This window comes from Mauremys mutica, chromosome 23, assembly GCF_020497125.1.
Source record: "Mauremys mutica isolate MM-2020 ecotype Southern chromosome 23, ASM2049712v1, whole genome shotgun sequence".
Taxonomy (NCBI): domain Eukaryota; kingdom Metazoa; phylum Chordata; order Testudines; family Geoemydidae; genus Mauremys; species Mauremys mutica.
Window position 1 is genome coordinate 5,651,022 of NC_059094.1, and position 21,051 is coordinate 5,672,072.

Here is a 21,051-nt window from a genome sequence, read left to right on the forward strand (position 1 = left end):
CACACCCACAGCAAATTACCTCAGGTTGGTGGTCAAGTGGGTGGCCTGTTAGTGATGCAGCAATATCTCTTCCCAACGTCTCTTATTTTAAATAATTTTTTTAAATGTTGGCTGCACATTGTGCACTTGAGGCTAGATTTTCGACCGAGTTCAGAACCAGATTTTCAAGAGCTCTGCATCAACAACTGGGACCAGATTTTCAGACAAATCCCACAGCCCTATACAAACCACAGATCTGGTAGGTATCACTGTACCCAGTGCTGAATGCAACCCCTTCTGGGGTGGGAGAAAGCAACTATTTAACTCCATAGAACAACAGTGCACAAGAATGTAGAGCAGAAAGGGAAGAAAAACATGGCATTCAACTGAAACGGCAGGAGGGAATTTTGGTAGGTAGAATATCGGGCCAAATTTTCAAAGCACCCATGAGCAGGTCTGGATTTTCAAAAGGGCTTGGCTCCAATTTTAGGCACCTAAATAAGCAAGATTCTCCAAAGTGTCTAGCACCAAGCAGTTCCCATCGTGACAGTGATGGTCACATTTTCAGAAGAGTTTATTTTGGTACCCATACAGGAGCTGGCTTGTCTGAAAATTGTAACCCATGCACCCTTGTGGTGCTATTATCACCCTTGTCTTCCTCCCTCTCCTCCCACAATGAGCCCTCTGTCTCTTACGTTATGGTTGTACAGGGCCTGGCACAATGCAGCTCTGAAGCTGACTGGAGCCTCTGGGCACTGCAATACCACAAATAATAAACACTAATGCTAGTAACCCAGCACAGCATGTGAAAACCAAGGCTGGGAAGCCACCATGCAGAAGAGGGTGCTGGGCTTTCAGTGTCCCTTTTGGTTGGGGAGTTTGTCGTGCTGTCAGGAAGAGTGGGGAAAGCTTGAGCTTGGTGGTGGTGCTGGTGAATGCCTGCTAAGATTGCCGGCCTCCCCTCCTGGGCAGCCAGCAGGCCAGAGCTTTGAAATCCACCCCCCATCGCCTTCCCCAAAGCCATTCCTGAAAGTCCTGGAGTTATCAGAGAGCCGAGGGAGGGAGGCTGGAAACATGACCTTCCTTGTTTAGTCTCAGTCAATAAGCAGCAGGAAAACATCACCATCCTGTTTTCGAGGCGATAGCACGCAAATAAGAATGAAGGAAAAATACGGCGGCCTCCTGACAGGCTGTGATTAATTCTCATTGTATCCTGCATTGAACAGAGGCCAGGGTGCTGTTCAAATATGTAGCCCCTTTTCCCCCACCCCCCTGGCCTGCGAAAGGCTGGGCAGGCTGAGCCCGCTAGGGCAGGGACAGTGTGAGTGGCTGGTGACGAGGGGGGCACGGTCTGGAGAAGCAGAACGTTTATAGCTGGATGCACTCGAGGAAAGTGCGTGTTGCCAGCCAGGCCCAGTGACCATAAGGCCAAGGGCACCTGCTGTGATGTAAGAGCTTTGGAAGAAGTGTTTTAGGCCGGGGGACGGTGTGGGAGGAGCACCTGTTGTTTTCCTCCTCGAATGCTTTGTCCCGTCAGTCCAGGAGAGTGTGATTCACCTGCCCTTGCCCTGGTGCTATCTCTTCCTAACCCCTCTGTGACACAGCCCCGGGAACAGCTTTTTCCCACCGTGTTGTTCTCAAGAAGAAATATCTCCCAAGCCACTCGGGAGACCCCAAGCTAGCTGTGTAAAGTGGAGACACGCCCGGCAGCCCCACCCAGACTCAGCTGCTCACCAGACCTGTATGTGAGTGTGCGAGGGCACGCAGAGCCACAGTGCTAGAATCTCGCCCCGCCCCAGGTGCGAGCATCCCCCAAAGGGGTGGAGATGAGAAGGGAGCCCACCGCATCCACACTGGCTAGGAGAGCCCAACCCGCACCCTCCTAAGGGGTGGCAAAGGCAGATTCACCCCAAGGTCTCCTGAGGCACAATAGCTCCTAGTGCCCCCCTTGTGCCAGCACCACTCTTTATTGCCCCCAGTGTGGGCGTGTGGCCCATTCGGCACACAGGGGGCCACGTTTCTATTACTGCTCAGACCCCAGTATAAACAGGAACTTAGCCACCCTCAGGGAACCACAGAAAGGCAGGGGGGAGAGAGGTGAAGGCCCGACCCTGCTCCTGACACAATCAGTAAAACGTTGTCCCGTGGCTGGTAGGGCAGCTGTGCCTCAGAGACTGCACGGTGCCCAGCCAGGGTCTCCCCCTGCCCATAGAGAACGGGCAGCAGCCCAGGAGCTCAGGCTGCTGCTGGCTAGTGGGGGGGAGGGCACTGCCTCTCCAGGCCTTCCCACACACTGCCTGGGGGGGCAGGCTGAGAAGCTGGCTCTGGGGGTGCCATGGGGGAAGGAGGGTGCTGAGAAGCTGATTATGGGGGTGCCCTGGGGAGGAAGCATGCTGAGGAGTCAGCTGTGGGGGTGCAGTGGGGGAGGGAGGATGCTGAGGAGCTGGCTGTGGGGTGCCGTGGGAGAGGGGGGATGAGGAGGAGCCAGCTGTGGGGGTACCTTGGGGAAGGGGACCATGATGCCCTGGGGAACAACATTGCCACTGCCAGACCTTTTTTACAGTGCGGCTGGTGCTGGCCCCACCCAGGAGCCTGAACTTTGCCACTGTCTCCTGGCAAAGAGCCCAGCCAGGAGGCGCTAGTGCATAGTGGGCGGGTGGCACAGAAAAGCGCAAACCCCACTGTAGGAAGTTGAGACTCACCGGCGTGGCGCCTCCTGCTGGTCATCTCAGGAATTAGCTCTCCAGTGTACAGAGCACCTCCTACTGGCCGGTGTCTTGCCTGTGGCTGCTGTTATATCCTTGGGGCAGCCGGTTTAGGAAGAAATCACTTGAGGCCAGAAAGCAGACAGCTAACAAAGCTACCATTTATTTACAGACACAGAGCTCACCAGCATGGGCGCCAACTTATATGGGCTCCTGGGGCTTTAGCCCCAGGAATATTCACAGTCAGGGGCTCTGCTCCAGCAATATTTGGAGCTAGGTTTCTCCCCTGCTCTGGGTGACTGGGAATCAGAGGGCTCTGCGCTGCCCGCTGCGGCAGGGAGCCCAGAGCCTTTTAAATCCCAGCCGCGGCCGGGAGTCAGAGGGCTCTGGGCTGCCGGCAACCGCGGGGAGCCCAGAGCCCTTTAAATCTCAGCCGTGGATCCAGAGTATGAGACAGGATGAAAACCTGGGGAAAAGATGCTCCCCGGTTTTTGGTAAAACATTTTAACAGTGAATCACACAAGGCAGTGCTCATGGTCTACCCAAAATTCATGAATGTCAGTGCTTCTACTGAGACACTATTGAAATGCCAAAACAGGAACCTGTCAATATCAAGAGAAGTTGAAGCTGAGAAAAAATGTAATATATCAATGTTCCTTGATGTAACAAAAGTTCTAGCTCATCAACAGCTTGCTTTTTGGGGTTCCAATGTGAGACAAAGGGGAATTTTCATCGACGAGCCAAACTGATCTCCAAATAGAATCTCCATCTCAGGGCATGGCTGAAAAATCATTATGGACTCTCTCATAAAGCAGAAGTGTCAGAATGAATTCATCAAGATTCTTGCAGATGGTGCCAAGAACACAATCTGGGAAGACTCGAACAAATGCAAGTCCCTTGGCATCTTTGCTGACACGATACCTGATGTCAGCCATGCTGAACAGTTAGTTGTGGGCATGAGATATGTCAACAGTAAAGGCGTTGCCGAAGAAAGAACAATAGCTGTTGTTAAAGCAAAGTCAATAAAGTGTAAAAACTTAGCAGCCAAAATTGTGAAATACATCTATGCCTTAAGACTGGATGTAAACTATATTGTCTTTCTATCATGTGATTTTGCCAGCACCATGTCTGGATGGTTTGAAGGAGTGCAAACTTCTATGAGCTCAATGCTAGGTTGGAAGATTCTATATTTCCAATGCTTGGGCCATTAAGAAAATAATATAGTAAAGCATACTTGCAAAGCTAATGCCATCATAAGAAATGTGTTTGGGACTTTTACAAGCATTTACAACTTCGTTACCAGTGGAACAAAGTGTTATGTACTTTACAAAGGTGCACTGGAAATGGTAGAGGGGAAACTTCATGTTAAAAGGTTTTTGGAAACATGCTGGTGTGCTAGGAAAGAATTGCTGCAGACTACCTGGAGCACTCAATCATATTTCTCATGATTCTACAGCATGACTCAGAAATGAGAGCTGAAGCTGGAAGCCTCTTTGCCCCCATTCATTGTTTCAGTTTCATTTTTGTTCTGAGATTCATGAGACCTTGGCACAAAAAATCAAATGCTTTAATAATATCTTCACTGAGGACTTTGACATTGTTATAACTAATTGACTGATGTACATCACATTACGTCTGAGCCAAATAACATGGAACAAGATATCTGCTACAGTAAAGACAGTACTGTTATTGATTATTTGCAAGACGATGGCTCTGAGGAATATGACCCTGAGCAAGAGCTTGAAATAAGTCATTGAACGTGACACGCCCTTGCTCGGTTTCGAGACCCTAGCAATGCATTCCATAGACAGCCATCATTTGAAGAGTTCTACAGATCTGAAGTCCATAAAACACTTGCAGTTACGGTGCAGGAAATATATCTGGCTTATAAGGAGATGAAATAAAAGATCCTGCTGGTTATCACATGCTTGGAAGACCTTGACGCAACAAAATGCAAAAGCTTCACTCAGGCTTTTCCTTTTTGCAAAGTGCAACCTGAACAGTTGGGGATAGAACTGACTTTGTTCAAAGCTGATGTTGAAAAGAATTTTGGAACAAGTTTATATATTGGTTTTGATGTACTAATCAGACATACATCTGGGATCAAAAAGGGCTCCTGAACTTGTGGACTGTATTTAAAATGACAAAGACAGTCTCTGTAACATCTACAAAAGGAGAATGAATCTTTAGCAGGATGAAACTGGTCAAAATGGTGCTACTCTGGGTGATGACTAGTTGGACTTCTTCCTTGTGAAATGAACATAGTCGACTCCCTGGACACTGAGAAAATCGCCAGAATGTGGAGTGCAATCTAATCATGGAAATTTTCCCTTGATTAACAGTTTATTAATCAATACATTTCAAGTAATTATTACTTGCTTGTTTTGTCACTTCTTCGTAGACTGCAGAATTGCTGTTTTAGTTAGCTCACAAAGCTGATACTATTCAGTAAAAGTTCAGGAAACTTTTTACACTCCACCCCCACTTCTTGAGACCCTGAGCGGTGCCCCTGGCCACCTTGCAAGGGGTTGGAGGCCAAATCCTTTACAGGCATGTTAGAGTAATGCTACTTTGAGCTTTTCTATGCCTGTCATCTGAGCACCTCAATGCATTGCGCAATGCCTCTGAATTAAACCACAGACCACAGCTGGGAGAGAAATATACTGATCTCCCATTGTACTGATGGAAAAAAAGGCCCAGAGACTGGCTGTCCAGTGAGTCTCAAATAGAGGAATAGAAGCAGGTCGCAATACTTCCAGGGGAGCAGCTAGGGTGTGAGGGAGGGAGTGACTGCTGCTTGCTGGCTAGAAGGGGAGATTGGGATTCTTGAGTTGTCTGCCACTGACTTGTTGTAGGACCTTGAGCAACTCACTTTCTGGCTTTGTGCCTCAGTTTCCCCATTTGTAAAATAATGAATAATTGTCTCATTGTTACCTAGTACTCCCTGCCTGTTTGGCGCATAGACCATCTCTTTCTTCTGTGTGTGAGCAGCACCTAGTACAGTGGGGCCCTGATGTATGACTGAGGCCCATAGGTGCCCCTGCAATATGACTAATAAACAGTGTAATTTTGATCCATGGTTCAGGGATGCTGAGAGGCTTCATTAATGTTTGACAAAATTGTTGAGTTGTTTTTAATAAGTAGCTGGGGTAGCTGCCAGAATGAGACCTGTGGAATCAAGGAACAGAATTTGTTCCAGTAATATCAGGGCTTGGCACATTTTGTATTGATAGAGATCTCTGTGGCCTGCAGCCTTCGGGAAAGCTTGGCAAATTGGTATTCAAATGTTAAAGGAAATTTTCAAAAGCACCTTAGCCCTTAGAAGCCTAAATCCTATTTTCAAAAGCACCAAAGTTACCTAGGAATCTAAGGGCCCGATTTTTAAAGGTATTTAGGTGCCACGGTCCCATTGAAATAGGGAGTGAGGTGCCTAAATACCTTTAAAATCTGTTCCTAAGTCTGAGTGACTTTCCGTGGGTATAGACAGTGAGCCCTCTTGTGCAGAATGGATTGTATTCTGGTATCACTGCAATGTGCTTCCTTGGCTGCGAGCCACCTTCCCCACCTTCTGAATGATCTTGTCTCCTCTTTCCTCGGCAGGGAATGAGTGGTGTATATGAAAAGCTCTCAGAGCTGCTCCTTTGTACTGTTGGTAGGCTAATGTTTAGAGCTGGGGACTAGAAACCATGCCTGTGGGATTCTGTTCTTTCCTAACATGATCCGGTGGCTGGAAGCTGAAATTAGTGAAGTTCAAAATGGAAAAAAAGACACATTTTTAACAGTGATGGCAATTAACACTGGAACAGCTGACCGGGGTATTGGTAATGGTGGATTCCCCATTTCTGGGAGGCTTGACATGAAGATAGGCTGTCGTTCTGAGATACACAGTCTGGGTCAACCACCAGCTGTTGGGCCCAACGCAGAAATGTTCCATGGCCTGTGTTATAATAGCTCTTTCTGAACTTAAAATCTCTGAACACTCATGCTTCACAATCAGGATATAAATTAGTTGTTCACTGGTATGAGGAAGGAAAACTTCCCGTCTTCTACCTGCTCCAAAACATACAACATTTCACAACTGGGTATGTGCAATATTCAGGATTTTCCCCTTCCTCTGAAGCCTCAGATACTGGCCGCTGACGGATGCTGGTCTAGACGGTTTGATGGTCAGATCCTGTACGGCAAATCCTACCGTGCACTCAGATGAGCCTCTTCACTGGGTACAGATGTACATGCTATTTGGTGAGGGAATAAATCGGATGCAACCTCATGAGAACCAGATAAATTGGTACCCAGATTCCCTCCTGGTTTGGGGTTTGGATCCAGCTGACATAGGTTTGCAAAACCAGAAGCCTCAGCCCCCCACCCCACCCCAATTCTCCCCATCAGTTAAGGCTGCTTAAGCCAGAACAGCCCACTACATCCATCAACACACCGCACCCCAACACGCACACACGCATACATGCACACACACACACACACACACACACACACTTAAAAGCAAAAAATGTCCAGCTGAGACTCTTTCCAACACATCACATTTATGCTTCACTAACAGATTCTGACTCTCTATAATTCCTTTATGCCTCCAACATACACAGAAACTCAACACAAATATCATCATCACATTGTAGCACAAAAGCTTCTCTCTGACCTCAGAAAAATGAAAACAAAGGTCCGCTGGGCTTCTGCGTCCCAGTGAACTGAGGGATGTGTTGTTGTTGTGTTTCCCATGGTGAAGTATGAGGTCAGAGTTCAGGGTTTGTATGACGGCTTTATGCTATCACCCTCACAGCATCAGTCAAAGAACTGGAAATCACATTGTGATGCACAGCCTGAACTCTGATCTGTTGATTTGTTATTTCATTATATAGCACATTACAAAGGCTTTTATGTAACAGTTTACCTTTCCATAATGTTTGGGTACCAATTTGTTTGGTACAGTGTATCAAGCCTTGGTGTAAATAAACAGCAGATAAGTAATGATGAGTATGTGCAAAACTTTACATTCCTTCTCTATCTGGCATATGACATGCAAAGATGCTAAGATTGTAATTTTAAGAAAGAATCATCATTACATTATTAAACACTGTAGCACTGCAAGGCCAGAGTTAAGGTGATGTATTGCATTGTGCTTTCAGTCCTTTGAGATGTGCTCCTAAGGCACTATTATTGTTGGAGGGAAAATTAGGGCATTTGGTGTGGTGTGGTCATGATGGCAGAGGGTAACGCTTGGAGAATGGCGTTGGAGGACGGCAGCATGTAGCGTACAGGCACAGCATGCCCAGCTAGCATGAGTATCAATAGCAGTGTAGATGGTGAGGCGCTGGTTAGGGGAGTACAATACGGACATGCCAGATCCTTATGGCATATACCCTACACAACAATCCACTCACCCAAGCAGTGTCTCCCACGTCCTGCTGCGGCCCCCCACAAGAGCCTTTCACTGTCACGTGTAGCAACGCACCACAGTGTGGCTGCAGCCTGCTTTTCACTGCGGCGTGTAACTACGCATACACCCCACACGATGCCACAAGGGTAGGCGTGGCCTTAGAGTTTCTGCATTTGTGAGGCAATCCACTCCGGCAATCTTAACTCAAAGTTATCAAACTTCCCCACGTGGGAGTGTAAATAAAACTCTAGAGCTCTGGGGGAGAAAAACGGGAGCATTAGTCAGCACCACTCCGACGTGGGGGGCGGGGGGGCATACAGAAGGAATCCGGACACCGTCTCCTCCAGAGAGGGTGGAAAATGCACTGTACAAAATATTTTCACAGAGCAGGAAAGCGCTGCATTCTTTGCATGACAATGGTGTTGTGTCAGCATCTGAGATCACAACCCTGACTCAGTTCAGTGCTGGGGGGGGGCGGGGAGGGCATAGCAGGTTGCGGGGGGGAGGGGCTGATTGTAGATCAGGGTCTGTGCTGCTAACTGTACAATGCTCTCAGACGTTCCAAAGAAAACACAAGGTCATTGTTTTATTTTTCTGGAAAGAAACTGTTCCTCATGGACAGCCCGGCCATGTAAATACTGCCCCTGAGTCACATGCATGCAGCGTGAGCACAGTGGGCTTGCGTTCCCTGGCACAGATGGACACTTTGCCTGCAACAGCCTCTGAGGCACCTGGCAGAACAGCATTCAGTTGCTTTATGCCATGTGCTTCCCACAGCTCTGCCTGATGCCGAACTGGGCAGCATCTGATCCCAGTTGTTGGCACATCTCTGATATTAAGAGACAGCAAGGGACAGATTGCACCTAACCTTGCATCTGGGGAGGGGGATGTAAGGAGCCTTCCCTCCCCCCTTGGTATCCGCATGGAAGATACAGGTACCACTTCAGACTGGGCACTCTTCTGATTGTCTTCTGCTATCACCCCTGACGCCCTTTGCATCAGCCTGCCATGTTGGCTAGATATGCAGGAGACATCATGTTGCACTTTCTTAGGGGATGGTGGTCATGCTCTCCATGTGCGCTGGGAGGCATTGTGCTCCCAGAGCTCCTCCCAGAACAGTGCTTTCCTGTGCTGCCACCAACGCAGGGTTGGGTCTGCAAGGCACAATCTGGCCCTAAACCTGGGCTCCTATGACTTATAGTAAATAGGACGGGTCTTTTATTGACACCCTGGCACTGACAAGGGACAGAATGCAAGTGAACAGGCCCGTGGCTCTGTACAGAAACCTTCTATTTGTACTTTGGGGCAGAGGCTGCATCTCCATCTATGTTTGGAAAGCCTAGCACAGGGGCTCTCAACCCTTCCAGACTGCTTCAGGAGGCTGATTGTCTGGCCTGCCCCCAAGTTTCACCTCACTTAAAAACGACTTGCTTACAAAATCGGACATAAAAATACAAAGTGTCCCAGCCACACTGTGACTGAACAATTGCTGACTTTCTCATTTTTACCATATAATTATAAACTAAATCAATTAGAATGTAAATATTGTACTTACATGTTAGTGTATAGTATATGGAACCGTATAAACAAGTCATTGTCTGCATGAATTTTTAGTTTGTACCGACTTTGCTGGTGCTTTTTATGGAGCCTGTTGTAAAAGTAGGCAAATCTCTAGATGAGTTGATGTACCCCCTGGAAGACTTCTGAGAAACCCTGGTTGAGAACCACTGGCCTAGCACATCTTAGCAACTAGCATAATAATATGTTTCTGGTCCAAAGAGTTTGGCCAGGATTTTCAAAAATAATAAGATCACTAAGTCCATGTTTAGACACCTAAATATTCACTGTGATGGGATTTGTTGGGTGGGTTGCACTTTTGAAAATCCGGTCTCTTCAATCTGTCTCAGGTTAGGTACCCCCAGAGCTGAAGCACCCAAAGTCACTAGTCACTTTTGGATGTTTTCCTAAAAGATCTGCCCTAGGAATTATTTGGAGGAAGTTCTCTGGCCTGTGATACAGGAGGCCAGGCTAGATGATCACAATGGTCCTGTGACGGGTTGGATCACAGAAACCCCCTTGAGGCTGCCAACTCATGTGCCAAGACTACTTCTGCCAGTGCTTTCCCTGTCAGCTTGGGACTCCTACACCCTGTCTTGTTGAGCCAGACACGCCTGTCTGCTCCAACACAGACCCAGGGTCTGAACCACGTGCCCCAAAGCTTCAGACTTAACTGAAAGCAACTTAAGAAGTGTTCCTGTCTTTAACACTCAGATGCCCAGCTCCCAATGGGGTCCAAACCCCAAATAAATCCGTTTTACCCTGTATAAAGCTTATACAGGGTAAACTCATAAACTGTTCACCCTCTATAACACTGATAGAGAGATATGCACAGCTGTTTGCTCCTCCCCAGGTATTAATACAGACTCTGGGTTAATTAATAAGTAAAAAGTGATTTTATTAAATACAGAAAGTAGGATTTAAGTGGTTCCAAGTAGTAATAGACAGAACAAAGTGAATTACCAAGCAAAATAAAATAGAACACGCAAGTCTATGTCCAATACAATAAGAAAACTGAATACAGATAAAAACCTCACCCTCAGAGGAATTCCAGTAAGCTTCCTTTTACAGACTAGTCTCCTTCTAGTCTGGGTTCAGCAATCACTCACACCTCCCGTAGTTACTGTCCTTTGTTCCAGTTTCTTTCAGGTATCCTTCGGGGGTGGAGAGGCTATCTCTTTACATAAGAACATAAGAATGGCCATACTGGCTCAGACCAAAGGTCCATCTAGCCCAGTATCCTGTCTACCGACAGTGGCCAATGCCAGTTGAAGACAAAATGGAGGGGTCTCCCAGGGGTTTAAATAGACTTTCTCTGTGGGTGGAGACCCCCTCCTCTCTCCTATGCAAAGTCCAGCTCCAAGATGGAGTTTTGGAGTCACATGGGCAAGTCACATGTCCATACATGACTCAGTTTTTACAGGCAGCAGCCATTGTTTACATGCTACCCTGAACATCCTCAGGTAGACTTCTTATGTGGATTGGAGCCTTTCAAGATTCATTGTCCTTTAAGTGTTTCTTGACTTGGCAGTTGGGAAATTTAGGCTTGAAATTAGACGAAGGTTTCTAACCATCAGGGGAGTGAAATTCTGGAACAGCCTACTGAGGGAAACAGTGGGGGCGAAGATTAAGCTTGATAAGTTTATGGAGGGAATGGTTTGATAGGATAACGTGATTTAGTCAATAGGTCAATAACGTGCGACCACTGGTAATTAGTACCGAGGGTCAATGTTGGGATATTGAAAGTCTTTTTCCTGAGTGTCTGGCTGGAGAGTCTTGCCCGCATGCTCGGGGTTCAGCTGATCGCCATATTTGGGGTCGGGAAGGAATTTTCCTCCAGAGTAGATTGGCAGTGGCCCTGGAGGTTTTTCGCCTTCCTCCGCAGCATGGGGCATGGGTCGCTTGCTGGAGGATTATCTGCTACTTGAAGTCTTTAAATCAGGATTTGGGGACTTCAACAGCTGAGTCAAGGGAGAGAATTATTTCAGGAGTGGGTGGGTCAGCTTTTGTGGCCTGCATCTTGCGGGAGGTCAGACTAGATGATCATAATGGTCCCTTCTGATCTTAAGTTCTATGATTCTATGATTCTATGACTGGGCACTTAATTTGCACATTCCTTTCTCAAGAAGCTGACCAAATGCTACACTAAAGCTACTTAGAAATCAAGCAAGTAGACAGCCAATATTCATAACTTCGAATACAACAATGACACATGCCTACAAACAGGATGAATATATTCAGTAGATCATAACCTTTACATAGATATGTTACATGGCATATGTAGCATAAAACATTTTCCAGTTACATCATATATACATTCATAAGCATATTCCCATGAAGCCTTATGGGGTGCAACGTCACGCACAATGTCACAGGTCCCTTCTGGCCATGGAATCTGTGAAAATCTAGCCCATCATACTTGGAACACGGAAGCAACATCAAGGTGCAATGCAGACTGGAAAGGTGAAGGCTTTTGAAGATGGGCTTTGAAGATGGTAAGATGGATAAATGGGCGTAATTTTACAACATACATGGAGGAGATTTCTTTAGAATGTGTCTGCATGTAGCAGCTTTCACCCCAATGCGTATCACGGACCATCTAGACAGTCTCCACCAGAATGTGCAATGCTCTGCAGCTGGAGGAAGGGGGAATGTGGCTGAGACTAGGTGACAAACAAATACTATGTAGGATCTTCAGTGTCAATGCAGAGCAGACAGAGCCTCACATTTTAAAGTATCCGCTGTATGAGTAGCACAGTAACCTGCACGCACCTCAGTTTATCTCCTCGGGAAAGATGAAAGACGGAGGGGGCACCACTGAAAAGTGAGCCTACAATTCAATGGAGGCGAACTATGGCATTGTTCAGATCTCTAAGCCACACCTGCCTGCCAAGAGGTGTGACTGTGAGTACAGATCACAGAACCCCAGAGAACTGCACTACCGATGGTACAGCCACTCTGAGCTCTGTGATCTTAAAGGGCCCCCCACGGTTATGTGATCTTGCTGATCTTAAACACAAAAAAAGAAGCTTACAAGAAGTGGAAGATTGGACAAATGACCAGGGAGGAGTATAAAAATATTGCTCAGGCATGCAGGAGTGAAATCAGGAAGGCCAAATCACACTTGGAGTTGCAGCAAGCAAGGGATGTTAAGAGTAACAAGAAGGGTTTCTACAGGTATGTTAGCAACAAGAAGAAGGTCAGGGAAAGTGTGGACCCCTTACTGAATGAGGGAGACAACCTAGTGACAGAGGATGTGGAAAAAGCTAATGTTCTCAATGCTTTTTTTGCCTCTGTCTTCATGAACAAGGTCAGCTACCAGACTGCTGCACTTGGCAGCACAGCATGGGGAGGAGGTGACCATCCCTCTGTGGAGAAAGAAGTGGTTCAGGACTATTGAGAAAAGCTGGATGAGTGCAAGTCAATGGGGCCGGATGCGCTGCATCTGAGAGTGCTAAAGGAGTTGGCAGATGTGATTGCAGAGCCATTGGCCATTATATTTGAAAACTCATGGTGAGCGGGGGAGGTCCTGGATGACTGGAAAAAGGCTAATGTAGTGCCCATCTTTAAAAAAGGGGAAAAGGAGGATCCAGGGAACTACAGGCCAGTCAGCCTCACCTCAGTCCCTGGAAAAATCATGGAGCAGGTCCTCAAGGAATCGATTCTGAAGCACTTAGAGGAGAGGAAATTGATCAGGAACAGTCAGCATGGATTCACCAAGGGCAAGTCATGCCTGACTAACCTAATTGCCTTCTATGAGGAGATAACTGGCTCTGAGGATGAGGGGAAAGCAGTGGACATGTTATTCCTTGACTTTAGCAAAGTTTTTGACACGGTGTCCCACAGTATTCTTGCCATCAAGTTAAAAAAATATGGGCTGGATGAATGGACTATAAGGTGGATAGAAAGCTGGCTAGATCATCAGGTAGTGATCAATGGCTCCATGTCTAGTTGCCAACTGGTATCAAGCAGAGTGCCCCAAGGGTCGGCCCTGGGGCCAGTTTTGTTCAATATCTTCATTAATGATCTGGAGCATGGCGTGGATTGCACCCTCAGCAAGTTTGCAGATGACACTAAACTGGGAGGAGTGGTAGATATGCTGGAGCGTAGGGATAGGATACAGAGGGACCTAGACAAATTAGAGGATTGGGCCAAAAGAAATCTGGTGAGGTTCAACAAGGACAAGTGCAGAGTCCTGTACTTAGGACAGAAGAATCCCATGCTCTGCTACAGACTAGGGACCGAATGGCTAAGCAGCAGTTCTGCAGAAAAGGACCTAGGGGTTACAGTGGATGAGAAGCTGGATATGAGTCAACAGTGTGCCCTTGTTGCCAAGAAGGTTAACGGCATTTGGGGCTGTATAAGTAGGAGCACTGCCAGCAGATCAAGGGACGTGATCGTTCTCTTCTATTCGGCATTGGTGAGGCCTCATCTGGAGTACTGTGTCCAGTTTTGGGCCCCACACTACAAGAAGGATGTGGAAAAATTGGAAAGAGTCCAGCGGAGGGCAACAAAAATGATTAGAGGACTGGAGCATATGACTTACGAGGAGAGGCTGAGGGAACTGGGATTGTTTAGTCTGCAGAAGAGAAGAATGAGGGGGGATTTGATAGCTGCTTTCAACTACATGAAAGGGGGTTCCAAAGAGGATGGATCTAGACTGGTCTCAGTGGTAGAAGATGACAGAACAAGGAGTAATGGTCTCAAGTTGCAGTGGGGGAGGTGTAGGTTGGATATTAGGAAAAACTTTTTCACTAGGAGGGTGGTGAAGCACTAGAATGGGTTACCTAGAGAGATGTTGGAATCTCCTTCCTTAGAGGTTTTTAAGGTCAGGCTTGCCAAAGCCCTGACTGGGACGATTTAGTTGAGGATTGGTCCTGCTTTGAGGAGGGGGTTGAACTAAATGATCTCCTGAGATCCCTTCCAACCCTGATATTCTATTATTCTATTATTCTTTTATCCTTACTGAACAGAAGAGAAGCTGCCAATGAAACCCCCAGATTAGACATTGGGAGGAGCTTTAGCATGAAATGTGCAGAGAAGACACTTAACTGGGAGCAAGACATCTTTATTAGAGTAAATAAATAAATAGGAATGTAAAGACACAAGACTTATGGAAAGTTAATGAAATCTGGGCAGGATCTCACGAGCGCTTCTGCAGCCGAGCTGAGTGAAGCCCGACTATTTGGGTTCTCAGCTTTGTGCCAATTTTTTTCTCGGTTTCTCTTCATACGGGATTATTCCCCTTGATTTTCACCCTTGATTTCAGGTTCAAACAAACCCCAGACCTCACAGCAAAACTCAGCTGAAACCACAAGTTATTTACTCTTATTCACCTGACACTGAAAAAGAAGTGCAAACAAATACAAGAAAACAAAGTGCCTGGCTTTAGGAGCTTATAGTCCAAAGATATGATCCTGCAAACACTTAAGAAGGTGCTTATCTTTATGCACAAGTAATTCCATTGAGTTCAATGGAACTAGTTGTGTGTGTAAGGTTAAGTGTGCAGAGGACTGGAAAATTCACTAGGAAACAACGTCCCTTAACTAACACATAGTAACTAACGTGAGGTAAAATCCTAGTGAAGATGAGGCAGAATGTTGTTTTCACCCATTTTAGCATGTCAGGGTAAACAGTAGGGGGAAGCCCAGGGTTTACACAGACCTGCTAACAGGTGTTAAAACCTCAGCCTGCCTGATCTTCACTAGGATTTTACCTCACGTTAGTTACTATGTGTTAGCTAACACAAGAAGATTCTATAGTGCCAACCCTAGATGCTCAAAAATCATGAGTCAAAGCCCAAAAAATCATTAAATTGGCCCCAAAATCATGCAAATGAAAAAAAAGAGGAAAATTATAAGTCTGTATCTGTTTTTTAACTGTTGAACTCCCGCTCCCCCGTGAGTGTGGGACAGGACTGGCAGCTCTCCCAAATGTACACACTAGGCCCTCTCTGCAGGAGTTCTCTGGCTCCAAAATTCTAATTAATTTATTACCTCCACAATGGCCTGGCCTCCAGCCCAGCAACTAATGATGCACCTCCCTAGACCCCCATCTGTTCTGCTCCCCCGCCCCCAGCTCTGCTCCTCCTGCAGCTCCAGGGGCTCTCTGACACCAGCCCCTCCCTGGCCTGTGGGGGGCTGCAGCAGAGTCCCCTCTTCCCCTTCCAGGCTGCGTAGTGCAGTGATGGGTAGAGGCAAGGAAGGGAGCAGAGATGCCCTGAGCTGCTGGGCTCTTTCTGCTCCTTCCTCCCCCCAAAAATCTCTCTTGGCTCCAGGGGGTGGGGCAGCCTCTGCCTGCCTCCTCCGGCAGCCTGGATTGGCAGGTGGGGAAGGGCGGACAGTCAGAGCGGGGTTTTCCCCCAGGCAGGGCTGAAATTCCCAAGAGGGCTGGGGCATCTCCTGTGCAGGCAGGACTGGCTCCCGCAGGGGCCAAACCCTTTGCTGGTGTGGAACTCGCTAGAGCTGCCAACGCTGCTCTTGTTCTGAGGGAAGACAGGCCCGAAGGGTGAAAGCAATGGTGCCTAGACCTTATGCAGGTCCTCTACAAAGGGGTGAATTTCATCCTAAAAGTTTTCAATTAGCAATAATCGTGCCTCGGATTAACCTCATTGGCTACGATACTGCCACTGCCTCCTTGCTCCACGTTTCAAACTGCACCAGCTCTCCCATACGTGCCTGAGCTCCAGCTGGAATCGGTTCGTGTGTGGCACATGGAGCTTGCAAAATCCCTGTCACTTGCTCCTGCTTTAGCTTGGTCCTGGCTCCTCCTACCTATTCCCTTGCTATTCTTATCTGCTGCACACGTTTCTCCCATTGAAAGTTAGGGGTAGGGTTAATTTTGAAGCAGGGTTTCCTGCTGCCATGTGTGGGAGCTGCTTCCCTCTCATTGCTATTTTAATATTTGAATTGGAAGTCAAGAGCGACACATGCATGAAGCTATTTGCAAAGAACTGGGGAAGAGGGGTGTGATCCAGCCATGGAAGGGTTCCTTTGGAACGACAGCATTTCCCACTCCGCCGTGCCTACGAGGGCAGCTTTGCAGTTCAGGGGTTGGCTGTGTTAGCACTAGTACCACACACCATTTCTTGGATGAAACTTTCTTTCACCAAAATCTGCATATTCAGGTCAAATGAAACATCGTGGGAATTGTTCTGAAAAAAGAATTGAAGTGTTTCAATTTTTCAACTCGAAACCCCTTTTTGTTTAGAATTTTACTAGAATTTTTTTAAGTAAAAAAACTCAAACAAAACATTGCATTTTGGGCTGAACAAAATGTGGGGGTTTTTTGTTCAACCCAAAATGAAATTTTTCGAAGCTTCCTAGTTCAGCCACTGACCACAAATATGGGTTACTCACACAGCTCTAGTCCTCCCTTGGTGACCTACCGAAGAGCTGAGGGGAGGGAGCCTGGTAGAAGACCCCACAGATCCCTCTCCCCTGCTTGCCATTCATTTCAGCTTTTGTTAAACGCCATTGTTATTTTTCATACCCTCCTCCACATCTCGCTATTGATGCAAGCACAAGGAACAGTCTCCTGCTGTGATAACTGCTGGGAACAGTGCAGCTAGCAATGAGCGCGATGTATGAAAAGTTCTAATGCTTCCTACCACCAGGTGTTCCAAACGCCCCCTGGCTCTGTACGGTGCAGACTTCCGAGGGGACTCCTCGCAGGAGTGAGCACTAGACCTGTAGTAAAAGTGTCGGAAGGATCAGGAGTTACGACCAGACATAACAGGATGAGGAAGGCAACAAATACTAGAGCCATGGGTAAGGTGAGTGTATACAAGAGCTTTAAGTACCTGCGGCTGCTTTACTCTTTAGTTCTCTTTCATTCAATTCTTCGCAGGACTCTGCTGGAAGCTGTGGAAGGACGCATGGAATAGACAGAAAAGCGTCCTAGATGCATAGTGCAGCAGGTATTTTGGCCCAGGTATTGTGTTATATTGCCCTGATGAAAGACTTTGGGGCCATATTTTCTAATGATCCAAGTGAACTGCAATTTCATGCATGCACTCAGCCTGTCACACCCTGCATGGCACCTAGCATGGGTCTTTCTGCAGTTGTGTTATTTCTCAGCGCAATTCAGGTGGTTTGGTTTGAAAGTTTGACCTTAAAAGATAACAGACCATTCCAGTGATAAAGACTTTGTTTGTCATAGCTTGCACTCTCTGCCAAAGACAAATGCATGCTAGTGTGTTTGTGTGAGCATATGCATATTGTTTGTATGCTTGCGTGCCCAACTAACTTAGTTACATTCCGGTAAACAAACTCCAGCCTGAAGTAGAAATGAGGTTATCTTATCTACATTGTCAGTGTAATTATAGGCATGCAAACAATTCTGTCTGAATTGCTTCTTAAATCTTCTACAGCTGTCAGGACTATTTTCCCACACTAGCACAATTAACTCACCAGTCATTTATTAATTTCCTACTCAGAACTTTTCTAAAGTACAAACTCCCTGAGCAGCGAGTGCAACTTTAATTCCTTAGCATTTCATTTTTGCTGTGCCTTGCAAAACCACATCTGCCACTCCTGATGCTGCCCACTGCCCCCAGCTGTGCCAGTCAGACTGCAGGCTTCCACTGCCCACTCAGTTCCTAGATAGCCAGTGAGAGATTGAAAAGAAACCAGAACGAGCTCAGCAGCATTTCCACTTCTCTCTGTGCATTGAAACCATCTTACAGAAGTATCAGAGGGGTAGCCGTGTTAGTCTGGATCTGTAAAAGCAGCAAAGAATCCTGTGGCACCTTATAGACTAACAGGATTCTTTGCTGATCTTACAGAAGGACAATCAGGCTCACCACAGCTGGGGCTCTCTCTCCATCCCAGGGTGTTAGCCTGAGCCTGGTGGATGACCCCTCCAAAGACCCCGACCACTCTGCAGTGTGCAGAAATTCCTGCTTTACTATCAGCCCTAATAATACCCTCCTGGATGGAGGGGAACCAATTAGTGCAAGATCTCAGTGGTTTCAATGGAGCAGAGGGGACTGAGTGTTCTCCCCACCAGCCCTCTGGCTGGGATACTGCATAGAGGTCAAGGCTGAATAGCTGGGGATCCACAGTTTCCTTCGCCAGACCCCCATCAAGCCACCCCATCCCCAGCCCTGTCAGTGCAGCAGCGCCAGTAGCCCTGCAGACTTTGGCCATCAGCCATGGGAGGAGGGTACGCTGTGGAACATGCAGAGGGAGTTCATGCTGCTTCCCCAAGGGAACAGAACCTTTATGAAGCTTTTCCTACAGACTGGCCACCCTTCTTAACATGGCTCTTCCCCACCACTCCTTGCTGCAGGGACTTTTCCAGGGGTCTATACAAGACGGGCAACATCCTAACCCCCTTCCCATGCTGCATGCTCCTCTCCAGACGATTCTGTGCAGTGCTGAGGGGTTTACAGCTTGCAGACGGTGTTCAGAACGGGCGAGGCCATATAGCTGCTCATAAACCAACCTACTCTGTCCTAGCATCACCGTATTTACCCTGACTCCGCTGTCCTCCTCTGGAAAGCCCTTCCGGTCTGATGCAATGGACTCCAGGGAATGGCTGGTCCCTAGTTATAATTCTTGTCATTGGGTAGGGTACACAAGAGTTGGATGCAAATTCCCTTGTCAAAGCCCAGATAAGATATCAGAATTTCCTGTTCAAATAATAAGTACCCTTTGGACACTGAAACAGCTCCACCTTCCCTCTGCTGTTTATGCACCTTCAGATACACTTTGCCACCTTGGGCATCCTTGCCGTCCATTTTCCCAACACTTTGTCCATGCGAAGACGACCCTCTTTTTCATGGTAGAGTCTCCTCAGGAGCTCGGCCCTGGGAGCTAACAAAGCAGCAGGCCCCATCCCCCAGCCCTCTGAACTGTAGCTTTCTTTTCTACAGCTGCCGGGAGTGTCTATCAGGGTGATTCTTCAGCTGTCCCCGTACACAGCTCTCCTGGAGCTCAGCGCTCTCTTAGCAGCACAGAGAAAGCCAGAACTGGGACAAAGAACTTAGCTTACGGTGCTCCCTGCAAAGAGTTTTCACAGCTCTGGAAAATTCCTGTTTTTTTAAGGTCTGACCTAAATGAAATGTATCCAAACCACAATGTGCAGGCACGGCATGTACACACCAATGTCAATGCCAGGGACCAAAGCTTGGTCAGCTATTGTTAGTGCTGGGTTTTCACACATTTATACACTAGTCTTAAAATGCTAGAAGGCACTACCTTAAACAGTTGTGAATCAGGTGTCTATCAAATTTTTCTTGCAGTCTGTGGCCTGGTCTACACTATGCATTTATACCGAATTTAGCAGCGTTAAACCGACTGAACCCTGCACCCGTCCACACAACGAAGCCCTTTATATCGATATAAAGGGCTCTTAATACCGGTATCTGTAATCCTCCCCGACGAGGGGAGTAGCACTGAAATCTGTATTGCCATGTTGGATTAGGGTTAGTGTGGCCGCAATTCGACAGTATTGGCCTCCGGGAGCTATCCCACAGTGCACCATTGTGACCGCTCTGGACAGCCATCTGAACTCGGATGCACTGGCCAGGTAGACAGGAAAAGCCCCACAAACTTTTGAATTTCATTTCTTGTTTGCCCAGCGTGGAGCGCTGATCAGCACGGGTGACCATGCAGTCCCAGAATCCAAAAAGAGCTCCAGCATGGACCGTATGGGAGATACTGGATCTGATCGCTGTATGGGGAGACAACTCTGTTCTATCAGAGCTCCTGTCTATCAGAGCTTCTATCAGAAGATGAAATGTCAAAGCATTTGAAAAAATCTCCAAGGCTATGATAGACAGAGGCCACAGCAGGGACTCAACACAGTGCTGTGTGACAAGCGTAACGAAAGCCAAAGAATCAAATGGACGCTCATGGAGGGAGGGAGGGGGGACTGAGGACTCGAGCTATCCCACAGTTCCCGCAGTCTCCGAAAAGCATTTGCATTCTTGGCTGAGCTCCCAATGCCTGAAGGGTCAAAAACATTGTCGCGGGTGGTTAAGGGTATATGTCGTCAATTCCCCCCCCCCCCTGAAAGAAAAAGGAAAAAAATCATTTCTCGCCTTTTTTCAATGTCACCGTATGTCTACTGGATGCTGCTGGTAGACAGGGTGCTGCAGCGCTAAACAGCAGCATCCCCTTCTCTCCCCTCCCTGATAGCAGATGGTGCAATAGGACTGATAACTGTCGTCATCATCCCATGAGTGCTCCTGGCTGGCCTCGCTGAGGTCGGCTGAGGGCGCCTGGGCAAAAATGGGAATGACTCCTGGTCATTCCCTTCTTTAAGCTTTGTCTCCTGGAGATTCAACCCCGCCTGGAATATCATAGCAGCTGGAGGCTGCGCTCCTCTTCCCCCACCCCACCTTTAATGTCTAATGAAGATTCAGTCCTGCCTGGACTATCATAGCAGCTGGAGGCTGCCTCCCCCTCATTT

General features: G+C 47.4%; 1 pseudogene; it reads right to left on the reverse strand.

Annotated features, from left to right (window-relative positions):
• Positions 1-16,145: 16,145 nt before the first annotated feature.
• On the reverse strand, positions 16,146-16,274 carry LOC123355616 (annotated as a pseudogene).
• Between the last annotated feature and the right edge of the window lie 4,777 nt (positions 16,275-21,051).